The sequence below is a fragment of the Tachysurus fulvidraco genome, chromosome 3 (assembly GCF_022655615.1).
Source record: "Tachysurus fulvidraco isolate hzauxx_2018 chromosome 3, HZAU_PFXX_2.0, whole genome shotgun sequence".
Taxonomy (NCBI): Eukaryota; Metazoa; Chordata; class Actinopteri; order Siluriformes; family Bagridae; genus Tachysurus; species Tachysurus fulvidraco.
This window is the reverse complement of record NC_062520.1, coordinates 2,415,321-2,427,392: the sequence shown is the minus strand read 5'-3', so window position 1 is coordinate 2,427,392 and position 12,072 is coordinate 2,415,321. Positions and strand designations below refer to the sequence as shown.

At 41.9% G+C, this 12,072-nt stretch overlaps 1 protein-coding gene and 1 non-coding gene across 7 annotated transcripts in view; one reads left to right on the top strand and one right to left on the bottom strand.

Annotated features, from left to right (window-relative positions):
* The window catches only part of LOC113649776 (rho guanine nucleotide exchange factor 4), a 135,724-nt gene that overhangs the window by 98,932 nt on the left and 24,720 nt on the right, over nucleotides 1-12,072 (top strand). The gene's annotated exons all lie outside the window — the stretch shown is intronic.
* trnar-ccg lies at nucleotides 7,065-7,137 on the bottom strand. Its single transcript has one exon. It is a non-coding gene; the product is annotated as a tRNA-Arg (tRNA).

Here is a 12,072-nt window from a genome sequence, read left to right as displayed (position 1 = left end):
CTGCACAGAGACAAATGTGTGGCTCAGAACAGTTGGTATGGAACTACTAGATGTTTTTCAGGTCGCCATGGAAACCCGGGTGGCCGGGGATGTTTTTCGGCTCCGACGTGCGATTTAGTGTGAAACGCTTTTAATTACACGGATGTGTACGTGTGTAACACTTAGTCATGCCCTTCACTTCTCAGGTTATTTTAACAGTCCCAGAATCTTACACTGATGAGTCAAGTGTTTTTTACTACAAATAAGCGAACAGAAAAATCTAGAAAGACAACACAAAATATCGGTCATTGAAATCAGAGGCTGTGTTTGTGTGTAAGCCAATGACCTCCTACTCGTGTATCTTCTGTCCCATTCTCTAGAGGTATCGAGGGATTAAGTGTTGTTCCAGCAGATGTTCTGGTCTCTCTGATACAGGGATACGGACTGGGATACAGAGGTCACGTTCAGACCCAAAGCTTAAAACACTAATTGTGTATCACTCCACTGAGACTCCTGATAAACAAACAAACAAACAAACAAACAAATAAATATATATTTTTTAATTAATTAATTAATTAACTAATACATTATTATTATTATTATTATTATTATTATTATTATTATTATTATTATTATTATTATTATTATAGGGCACACGGTGGCTTAGTGGTTAGCACGTTCGCCTCACACCTCCAGGGTTGGGGGTTCGATTCTCGCCTCCACCTTGTGTGTGTGGAGTTTGCATGTTCTCCCCGTGCCTCGGGGGTTTCCTCCGGGTACTCCGGTTTCCTCCCCCGGTCCAAAGACATGCATGGTAGGTTGATTGGCATCTCTGGAAAATTGTCCGTAGTGTGTGTGTGAATGTGAGAGTGTGTGTGTGCCCTGTGATGGGTTGGCACTCCGTCCAGGGTGTATCCTGCCTCGATGCCCGATGACGCCCGAGATAGACACAGGCTCCCCGTGACCCGAGAAGTTCGGATAAGCGGTAGAAGATGAATTATTATTATTAATTATTGTGATTTGATTAGACAGACCTTCGTTTCACTGCACCTTTTCCACCACCTTTATTTTATCTTTTGTGAGGTAAAGAACTCGAGGAAAGCAAATAGCATGTATACAAGGTGTCCTGACTCGTGAACATGACCTGTTTAAGATTTTATCCCACTGTCACTTTCTGGTCAGAAGATGTCGATTTATTTATCGTCTAATACATTATCTTGTCTATATTAAGAGCCCCGCTTGACATCTGTAAGGAGAAACGAATGTGGAAGGAGTCTCCAGTGTCAGCACTTTGTAACAGTCAGAGGTAAAGATGGAACATCTTCAGGACAGAGGAGTTTACACTTCCTTGTGGTGTCTCAGTACCATGACAAGCTGCAATTTTTGCATCTATAAGCATAAAGAAAAAGAATAATTCGAATAATATGTACGATCCAGATGTCTCTGTGCTGATAGTGTTTATTTATCGGTGCATACAGCAGTTTTCTCCCACAATTCTTTGTTTCACAGTTTCTGTTGTTTCAGTAAGAGCTGAATTGCTGGAATTATCTGTAATATCATATAATAAGATTTTAGCACTTGTTTATTTGTGATGCTTTAGTGAGTTTTCATGTATCTCGGGATTATTGTGTATAAATTTACCCACGTGCTCGATAGGATGATATCGAACGTTATAACGCTCTCGATGATGTACGGAGTCACAGGGCAAAACTTTAATTCTAAAGTATAGATGTAGCTCTGTGGGGGGCACGGTGGCTTAGTGGGTAGCACGTTCGCCTCACACCTCCAGGGTCAGGGTTTGATTCCCGCCTCCGCCTTGTGTGTGTGGAGTTTGAATGTTCTCCCTGTGCCTCGGGGGTCTCCTCCGGATACTCCGGTTTCCTCCCCCGGTCCAAAGACATGCATGGTAGGTTGATTGGCATCTCTGGAAAATTGTCCGTAGTGTGTGAGTGAATGAGAGTGTGTGTGTGCCCTGCGATGGGTTGGCACTCCGTCCAGGGTGTATCCTGCCTTGATGCCTGATGACGCCTGAGATAGGCACAGGCTCCCTGTGACCCGAGGTAGTTCGGATACAAGTGGTAGAAAATGTGAGAGTGAGAGATGTAGCTCTTTGATGATCTGAATTCATTAGACTAGATGAGGGTCTGATCTAAATACACTCTAGCTTTAGCCTTCATCTGGTAGCAAGAGTTCTTTTGTCAGTTCTCTAAAGCACTATTCGGACGGGATTAGTTTTACGTGGGGACGTGGAGTAATGCGATTTTACCTCAGGACGTCTGTAATATTAATTGGCCAATTCGCACGGGACAAGACATCTCAGTAAAACTAGCAGAAGTGGGAGGGGTAACTCGCTTTACGAACCACAGTAACCTCCTTGTCGTCATGTGCGTATGACGTCGCTTCCTGTTATCACGTGCGCAAACAGACAACATGGCGCCTCCATGCTTAAAAAAACTACTTTTAAACAGGAAATGACGGAATTTTGCCGTACATATTTACAGCGGGTCTTTTCGGACGGGATCAGTATTACCTGAGGTCATTTTTCCGGACCTTTTTACAGAAGGTAAAAGTCTCCGTAATCTTTACTTTACTTTATCTTTACTTACGGCTTGTTTTCAACCTTCCTAAGTTCTCCACACCACCACACCACAGCGATCCTTCCACTCGCTTTCGGTATCTGAACACATCAGATTCAAAACACTGATGCTTGCCTACAAAGCCAAAAACTGTCAGGCTCCCTCTTACCTCATCACTCCTCATGAACAGTGTTTTAGACTCATGGTACCTTAAGTATGTAACCTACTGACCCAGACTTAATGTATCCGATGATAGAGACTTAATAAGCACATCTGTACGTTGATCTGGATAAGAGTTTGCCAAATGATGTAAATGTTAACTGAGGTGGGACTCAAACCCACAATACTCAGCTCCAGAGGCTTAAGGCTCTAAGGCTTTACATATTACACTAAAGGGCCACATAAAGAGGATTGGTGGATTAATACAGCTACATCTTCTCTAAGGAGTATGTTTCGTTGTGTGTATTTCTGAGTAGGAGTGAGTATATGGTGTGTGCGGTGTGTATGAATGTGTACAGTGTATAGTGTGCTGACCGTGTATATGGTGTTTATATGGTGTGTATAGCGTGTATAGTGTGTATATAGTGTGTATGAATGTGTACAGTGTATATGAGTGTGTATAGTGTGCTGACCGTGTATACTGTATGGTGTTTATATGGTGTGTATGAGTGTGTATAGCGTGTATGAGTGTGTATAGTGTGTATATGGTGTGTAAAGTGTGTACAGTGTGTATGGTGTGCTGACCCTGTATATGGTGTTTATATGGTGTGTATGAGTGTGTATAGCATGTATAGTGTGTATATGGTGTGTATGAGTGTGTATAGCATGTATAGTGTGTATATGGTGTGTATGAGTGTGTCTAGCATGTATAGTGTGTATATGGTGTGTATGAGTGTGTATAGCATGTATAGTGTGTATATGGTGTGTATGAGTGTGTTTAGCATGTATAGTGTGTATATGGTGTGTATGAGTGTGTATAGCATGTATAGTGTGTATATGGTGTGTATGAGTGTGTTTAGCATGTATAGTGTGTATATGGTGTGTATGAGTGTGTTTAGCATGTATAGCGTGTATATGGTGTGTATGAGTATGTACAGTGTGTATAAGTGTGTACAGTGTGTATGGTGTGTACAGTGTATATGGTGTGTACAGTGTGTATGAGTGTGTACAGTGTGTATGGTGTGTATGGTGTGTACAGTGTGTATGGTGTGTATGGTGTGTACAGTGTGTACAGTGTGTATGGTGTGTATGGTGTGTACAGTGTGTATGGTGTGTACAGTGTGTATGGTGTGTATGGTGTGTATAGTGTGTATGGTGTGTACAGTGTGTATGAGTGTGTATATGTGTGTATGGTGTGTACAGTGTGTATGAGTGTGTACAGTTTGTATGGTGTGTACAGTGTGTATGGTGTGTACAGTGTGTATGAGTGTGTACAGTGTGTATGGTGTGTACAGTGTGTATGGTGTGTACAGTGTGTACAGTGTGTATGGTGTGTATGGTGTGTACAGTGTGTATGGTGTGTACAGTGTGTATGGTGTGTATGGTGTGTATAGTGTGTATGGTGTGTACAGTGTGTATGAGTGTGTATATGTGTGTATGGTGTGTACAGTGTGTATGGTGTGTACAGTGTGTATGAGTGTGTACAGTGTGTATGGTGTGTACAGTGTGTATGGTGTGTACAGTGTGTATGAGTGTGTACAGTGTGTATGGTGTGTACAGTGTGTATGAGTGTGTACAGTGTGTATGGTGTGTACAGTGTGTACAGTGTGTATGAGTGTGTACAGTGTGTATGGTGTGTACAGTGTGTATGGTGTGTACAGTGTGTATGAGTGTGTATGGTGTGTACAGTGTGTATGGTGTGTATGGTGTGTACAGTGTGTATGGTGTGTACAGTGTGTATGGTGTGTATGGTGTGTATAGTGTGTATGGTGTGTACAGTGTGTATGAGTGTGTATATGTGTGTATGGTGTGTACAGTGTGTATGGTGTGTACAGTGTGTATGAGTGTGTACAGTGTGTATGGTGTGTACAGTGTGTATGAGTGTGTACAGTGTGTATGAGTGTGTACAGTGTGTATGGTGTGTACAGTGTGTATGAGTGTGTATATGTGGTGTTCAATGTTGCATTGTTTTGAGGTCATTAGATTTCTTTAACTGGGTCGTGCTCGTGTTCATAGCCAGAGCTAAAAATACCCTAAATACTCTACATCTATTCATCTCTCTTCTGAGATACTCAACCACAACATGGACCAAAACAGATGTTCACTGTTCACTGTATCCTGTGTTAATAAAGTTCTGTTTGAGGATAAAGTCATGAACTGGGATCTGTTTGGAAAAAAGTTTGAAATTTGAGCAGCGCATTTCTTTCATCACAGTCCAAGCTTGGTGGACCTGGGGATTGAACCCATGACCTTCTGATCAGTAGCCCAACACCTTAACCTCTGAGCTATCACATCCCCATTGTTGCAAGAATCATCAAATCAGATAGTGTAGAACTCCATCACATACTGTATTTATAATGATGTTATGATGTATGCTCCGCCTTGTGTGTGTGGAGTTTGCATGTTCTCCCCGTGCCTCGGGGGTTTCCTCCGGGTACTCCGGTTTCCTCCCCCAGTCCAAAGACATGCATGGTAGGTTGATTGGCATCTCTGGAAAATTGTCCGTAGTGTGTGTGTGAGTGAATGAGAGTGTGTGTGTGCCCTGTGATGGGTTGGCACGCCGTCCAGGGTGTATCCTGCCTCGATGCCCGATGACGCCTGAGATAGGCACAGGCTCCCCGTGACCCGAGAAGTTCGGATAAGCGGTAGAAAATGAATGAGAGTGAGAGAGAGAGAGTGAGTGAGTTATGATGTATGCCCGATAATTCAGCAGAACTGAACTAGTTGTGATATGAATAAGTTGCGTTAACCAGCCTGAGAGAGATTTAGGGGTCCAAGCACTATTTCTCTTTTGTGAAAAAAAGGTATATAAGTTTATATGGAAACAACATTTATTAATGTGCACATATTTGGTCTTTCTGCTCTTTTATATTTAGAACACATCACATCAAACCTCCAATCAGGGAGCAATTAGCTTAATGACAATGTTCTCACAAGTTATGCGACTGGGTTCACAATCTACATGACTCAGGTGGGACTCAAACCCACAACCCCCAGAGAGTAATGATATCACTATTAGTCCACTAGGCCACAGAGCAGCATATCCATTCAGCACAGTCCAGAGTTAGTGTCTATCAGGATGTCCTTGTAACTCCATTACGCTGCTCTGTTGATCTGATGTGTAGATGAAGTTAATTTTATTGCTGTGTGTTGTTTGTGATGTCCACTACACAAATACATTTCGGTATTAGGTTCTATTTATACCACTGTTGGACCTCTGGATATTCTTCTGTCAAGCTTTACAAGGTTTCTGTTCTACAAACGCTATTTGGCCTATTTTATGGTCTCACTGGACTTTCGTAGTACTGTACCATGTTCATGTCGATCTCTTCGGATGCTGATAATACGATCTACACCGACTGTAATGTGGAGCTTTTACTCTAGTGAGACATTAGAGAGTTCATTTAACGCTATGCCGCTCTATCGTACAGGAATTTTATTCATTTGAGACTCCTACATCAAGGAAACTCAAATTTCAGGTCTCAACATGTTCTCTGATCTCCCAGTTGTACAGTAATTATGACTTGGGGACTCGTTTATGTGTAACTTTGTATCTGACAGCACGTGAAGGCTAAATAATCCAACGCATTCGCTGGATAAAACTGAAGATCCTGAATCAGAACATTGAGATGTTTTCCTTCCTCTAACTCATCCAGATCAACCGAGTTCAGGCTTGTAAATTATCTCAGCTAAGCTATGAGCAGGTAAACACAGAACTGTGAAAGGACATGGTTTTCCAGGACCAGAACTGTCTCTTTTATTCATTCATTCATTTTCTACCGCTTTATCCGAACTTCTCGGGTCACGGGGAGCCTGTGCCTATCTCAGGCGTCATCGGGCATCGAGGCAGGATACACTCTGGACGGAGTGCCAACCCATCACAGGGCACACACACACTCTCATTCACACACTCTCATTCACTCACACACTACGGACAATTTTCCAGAGATGCCAATCAACCTACCATGCATGTCTTTGGACTGGGGGAGGAAACCGGAGTACCCGGAGGAAACCCCCGAGGCACGGGGAGAACATGCAAACTCCACACACACGAGGCGGAGGCGGGAATCGAACCCCCAACTCTGGAGACGTGAGGCAAACGTGCTAACCGCTAAGCCACCGATCATCAATCAACCAATTAATTAACCAAACCAGTCAATCAAACACTCAATCGATCAAGTTTGTATGTTATATAAATTCTCTAACTATGATAAATGACAGAAAAATTAATTATACAAATAGAATTATAAAGCTGAAACATTTTAGCGTGTGATGTATCGACACATGGAATCATTCTTCCGATAAAGGATAAATCTAAGGTTACTTGAGCTTTCGGTAGACACAACGCAGTGACCCAGGTGGGACTCGAACCCACAATCTCCAGCTCCGGAGGCTGACGCCTTATCCGTTAGGCCACTGGGCCATACGAAGCTGTGAGTGAGGGAGCGAGTGAGGTATTTATTTCCTGGATTGTGTCTGTGTTTATTTATTTATTTAAGAATATGTTACAGTAGCTGCAAAGATGTTCTCTTAGTAAACAGAACACACGGAGGAATACGGGTCGTTTCTCCGTCTCTCCTTCTTTCTTTTCTTCTCGATCCTCCTCTTTTCTTGATGTCATAAAAAAGCCTGTATCTCACACCGTTTCATCATACGTGCTGCGTGTGCGTGTGTGTGTGTGTGTGTGTGTGTGTGTGTGTGTGAACATGAGCATCTGTTCAGGTTTACAAGCATCTGTACCATCTCACCTGCTGTGCGTGTGTCTGCAATTCTTTATACCTGTATGACAGGACTATACATTTTCTTTACACACACACACACACACACACACACACACACACACACACACACACACACACACACATACACACACACACACATACACACACACGCATACACACACACAGACGTTTTTATGCGCTCACACACTCTAGTCTTTATTTCTTAGAGCCATCGATGGCCTGTGCCAGTTTTATCGCCATCATTCCTTCAAATGAGGCTGGTATTTTGGTCAGGAGAGAAAGAACTTGTGTATGTTGGTGTTCGAATCCCATCAGTGCAGCTTTAAAATGAGTGAGTCATCATACTCTAACAGTACATGAAGAATCCTGAACTAATCGGTAAGGTAATATTGACTGAAAAATGAACTAGTGATGAGTTAAAGTGTGTACTGTTCAGCCTAACAAAGAGCACTGAACACGTGACGTGACGTGACATACAGCTATGTATGGTGACTTATACTTATAGTGAACCCTGAACAAATATCTAGCTAGCTTTTTAAATATTTGTAGCTATTTTTAATCATTTAAAGGTAGTTAGTTTCAAACTAACAGCTAATAAGCAGCATTAGAACAAATAGCCATGAGCTAGCATTAAACAGATTAATGCTAAGTAGCATTATAGTAATAAAAAAGCTAGTTATTAAAAAAAAGAGGAAAAAATCAAGGAGCTTAATAAATAATTAACATCTAGACCTGAGCAGTGTACTCAATATGTCTGTGTGTGTGTGTGTGTGTGTGTGTGTGTGTGTGTGTGTGTGTGTGTGTGTGTGTGTGTGTGTGTATGGGTGTGTGCGTGTGTGTGTGTGTGTATGGGTGTGTGCGTGTGTCTGTGTGTGTGTATGGGTGTGTGCGTATGTCTGTGTGTGTGGGTGTGTAAAAATCTAGAACCTCCTGAATAGCTCGTCCATTCAGTGAATTCAATACACACACACACACACACACACACACACACACACACACACACACACACACACACATCATCCACTCACGTTGCTATTAAAAACCTTTTCACGCTTAGTAACTATGGCTCCACTCCTCTATTCAGCTCCCATCATATTGTTGTGTGTCCTTTATCCATTTCTAACTCAGAGCACAGACCCGCCTGACCCTGGAACCACGTGTGTGTGTGTGTGTGTGTGTGTGTGTGTGTGTGTGTGTGTGTGTGTGTGTGTGTGTGTGTGTGTGTGTGTGTGTGTGTGTGTGTGTCTCTAGCAGGAAGGAGAACATTAATCTTATGTTTTAATCTTTCCTCCTGTGTACACTAGCAGCAATTAGCTTCAGACAAACAGAATTTCCTTTTTCATCTAATGTGTGTGTGTGTGTGTGTGTGTGTGTGTGTGTGTGTGTGTGTGTGTGTGTGTGTGTGTGTGTGTGTGTGAATAAGTGGTTGTTTGCTGCTTCTACACAGCCATTTCACATTTGTAGAGCTGTGTTTCATTCCATAATGACAAAGCAAGCTGAAGTCAATGATCTCTATCACATCATTCAACACTTAATTTCTTTTATTTGTATTTATTTTTATTTACTGCACCAGTGACCCCATTAGCCCCATTGAGAGGGTGTCATTATTTATATTTATTTATTTATATGGCAGTAGTATAGCTGCAGATAACAGCTTTTATGCCATATCGTTTCTATTGAAGCAGTTCATTCAAGTTCTGTTTTATTCAAGATTTTTATGGCTTAAAATGAGCTAAATACTAAAATTAGCATTAACTAGCTGCATACCAAACACCTCTAAACTAGCATTATTAGCTAATGTTATAGCAAAAAATAAGAATAATACTGTATACAGCTATGAAGTACAATTTAATGTATTGAAACTTTGAGCAGCTATGAGCTAACATTATAACTAGCATTATAAAAATAGCTCTGAACTATAAACAGATAACTAGCATCACAATAAACAGTTAATAACTATCATTAAGCAGATTAACCAAAAATACTATGCAAATAAACAGATGCTTACTATATAGCTAGCACTTAGCATATTAACCACTAACTAGCATTTTATCAATTTTTTTTATAATTTAAAGCTAGTTACTATAAACCAAATTAATCAGCTAACTAGTGTAGCAGTAATGTATGAACTAGCATTGATGCATGTTATTCTATAACTTAGTTAGCATTATACTAAAGATGCATTTGTATACAAGGCAATGTAGCTAACAATTAAGTGGGGAAGTCGTGGCCTAATGGTTAGAGAGTCTGACTCCTAAGGTTGAGGGTTCGAGTCTATTGCTGGCCACGACTGAGGTGCCCTTGAGCAAAGCACCGAACCCCCAACTCCTCCGTGTGTGTGTGTGTGTGTGTGTGTGTGTGTGTGTGTGTGTGTGTGTGTGCGTGCGTGTGTGTACTATACGTGTACTTTGGATGGGTTAAACGCAGAGAACAAATTCTGAGTATGGGTCGCTGTACTTAGCCATACTCTATGTCATGTCACTATCACTTTTAAACAGAACTGAGGCACTCGAAGGCAACAGCATGTAAAATCAGACATGTAATGGGTCACTGGTGCTGGTGTGTGTGTGTGTGTGTGTGTGTGTGTGTGTGTGTGTGTGTGTGTGTGTGTGTGTGTGTTCTTTCAGACAGATATGAGTATAGTCCCTCAGGATTGTCAGCATGCATACACACTCTCACACACATGACTGGGTGACAAATTGGTGTTTAATGAATTCTTCCATTATCTGCAGGATGTAAATGAACACAGACTGTGGCATGTGGAGTTGTGCTAGAAGAATACTGTATAATGTTGTGCTGTGGCATCTGGTACCAAGATGTTAGCAGCAGATTCTTTCAGTCCTATGAATGAGCTGTAAGGTGGAGCCTGTTTGACTTGTTAAGCACATCCTACAGATGCTGGAACGGATTGAGAACGTATCTAGGGAATTTGGAGGCTGAGTCAACACCTTGAACAGTGGCCTTTGTGTCAGGGATCATTATCCTGCGGTAAGAGGACATTGCCAGGAAAGGGTCTACAGGGACCACAGCAATGACTAGGTTGGTGGTCAGTGCCAAAGTAACATCCAAATTAACTTCAGGACACAAGGTTTCTAAGCAGAACATTGTCCAGAACATCTCAGTGGCTCTAACAGCTAGTCTTCTTTTCATGGTGCATCCTGGTGCCATCTGTTCACCAGGTAAACAACACATGATGTAAAAGAAAATGATTCATTGTTCAGTCATGCAGGATTCTTTCCATTGCTCTGTGGTCTATTCTTGCAGCATTGGGTGGTGTACAGGAGTCAGCATGGTCACTCTGATCTGATGCTCTGCAGCTATGCAGCTCCATACACAGTGAGCTGTGATGCTCTGTGTGATCTGACTCCTTTCTATCAGAGGCATCATTCACTTTTTCAGCAGTTTGTGTTACAGTAGCTCTTCTGTGGGACTGGACCAGACGGACTAGTCTTCACTCCCCATGTGCATCATTGTTCTTCGATGGAGGACTGTTGGTAGGATTCCAGGATTGTGTGGGGTATTGTAGGGTGAATACAGGGAACACCAACATGTCGACTTCTAGACCTGACTGTTTATTTGCTGTCTAATAAATCACACCTCCTGTAACGAGGTGCTACTGTAATGAGAACATCAGTGTTAATCACTTCGCCTGTCAGTGGATTAATGCTATGGTTGATTGGTGGATATTCATCATTAACGTCAGTGCCGTGTCCTGCAAAGCATGTGCTGTTCTACTCAGGCGTTGTGTTAGCCTAGCTAACACACCAATCTGCTGTGAAGTGAGTGTGACATCTATCAGACAGAGCATGTGTGTGCGCATCTGTGTGTGTATGTGTGTGTGTCCTGCTTGGCACCGAGTAGGTCAGCGTGAGGACACAGAGCCTCAAGGGACTGCACTGTGTCATCTAGACATCAGAGCTTAGCAGTGCTTCCTGTCTGGCTGCCTGTCTGGGAATTGGCTCAGTGTGTTTTATCAACACAGCCCCAAAAAAAAATTATAAAAGAAAGAAAGTATTTGTGATGTCATGCTGTTATAGAAAATGAATAGGTGACAGGTTGCTAAGAATTAGCAGAGTAACATATATCAGGACTTTATATTGAACATGCATTATAGCATGAAGATCTTCGTGCTCTGCATGACGAAATGCAAGAATGTTCCTCAGATGATTCTTGTTTCTGACCCTCCTGGCTGGCTCACCATCTAACAGATTTTACTTTTTTAAATTAACAGGCAGATGAACAGTGTGCGACAAAATGCATTGTGATTCCTGCTTAAGGAGTGTGTGTGTGTTTTTGTGTGTGTTTTGTGTGTGTTTTGTGTGTGTGTGTGTGTGTGTGTGTGTGTGTGTGTGTGTGTGTGTGTGTGTGTGTGTGTGTTATATTAGCACTATGAGTGGCTTTCATGCTTGTTCCACCCCTTTGCCGTGTCCAGCACTATGCCGAGTTCCATTCTGTCACATGTTTTTTGATCTAAAACAGATGTATGACCTGATCAGAATCAGTGCAGTGCAACTTTATTAGCATTAGCAAATGGTTCTACGTCGTATAACTTTCCAGTGTGAGGATTGCTATAACACAATTTTCTTATGGATAAGAAAAAAAAGGTTCTTCAAAGT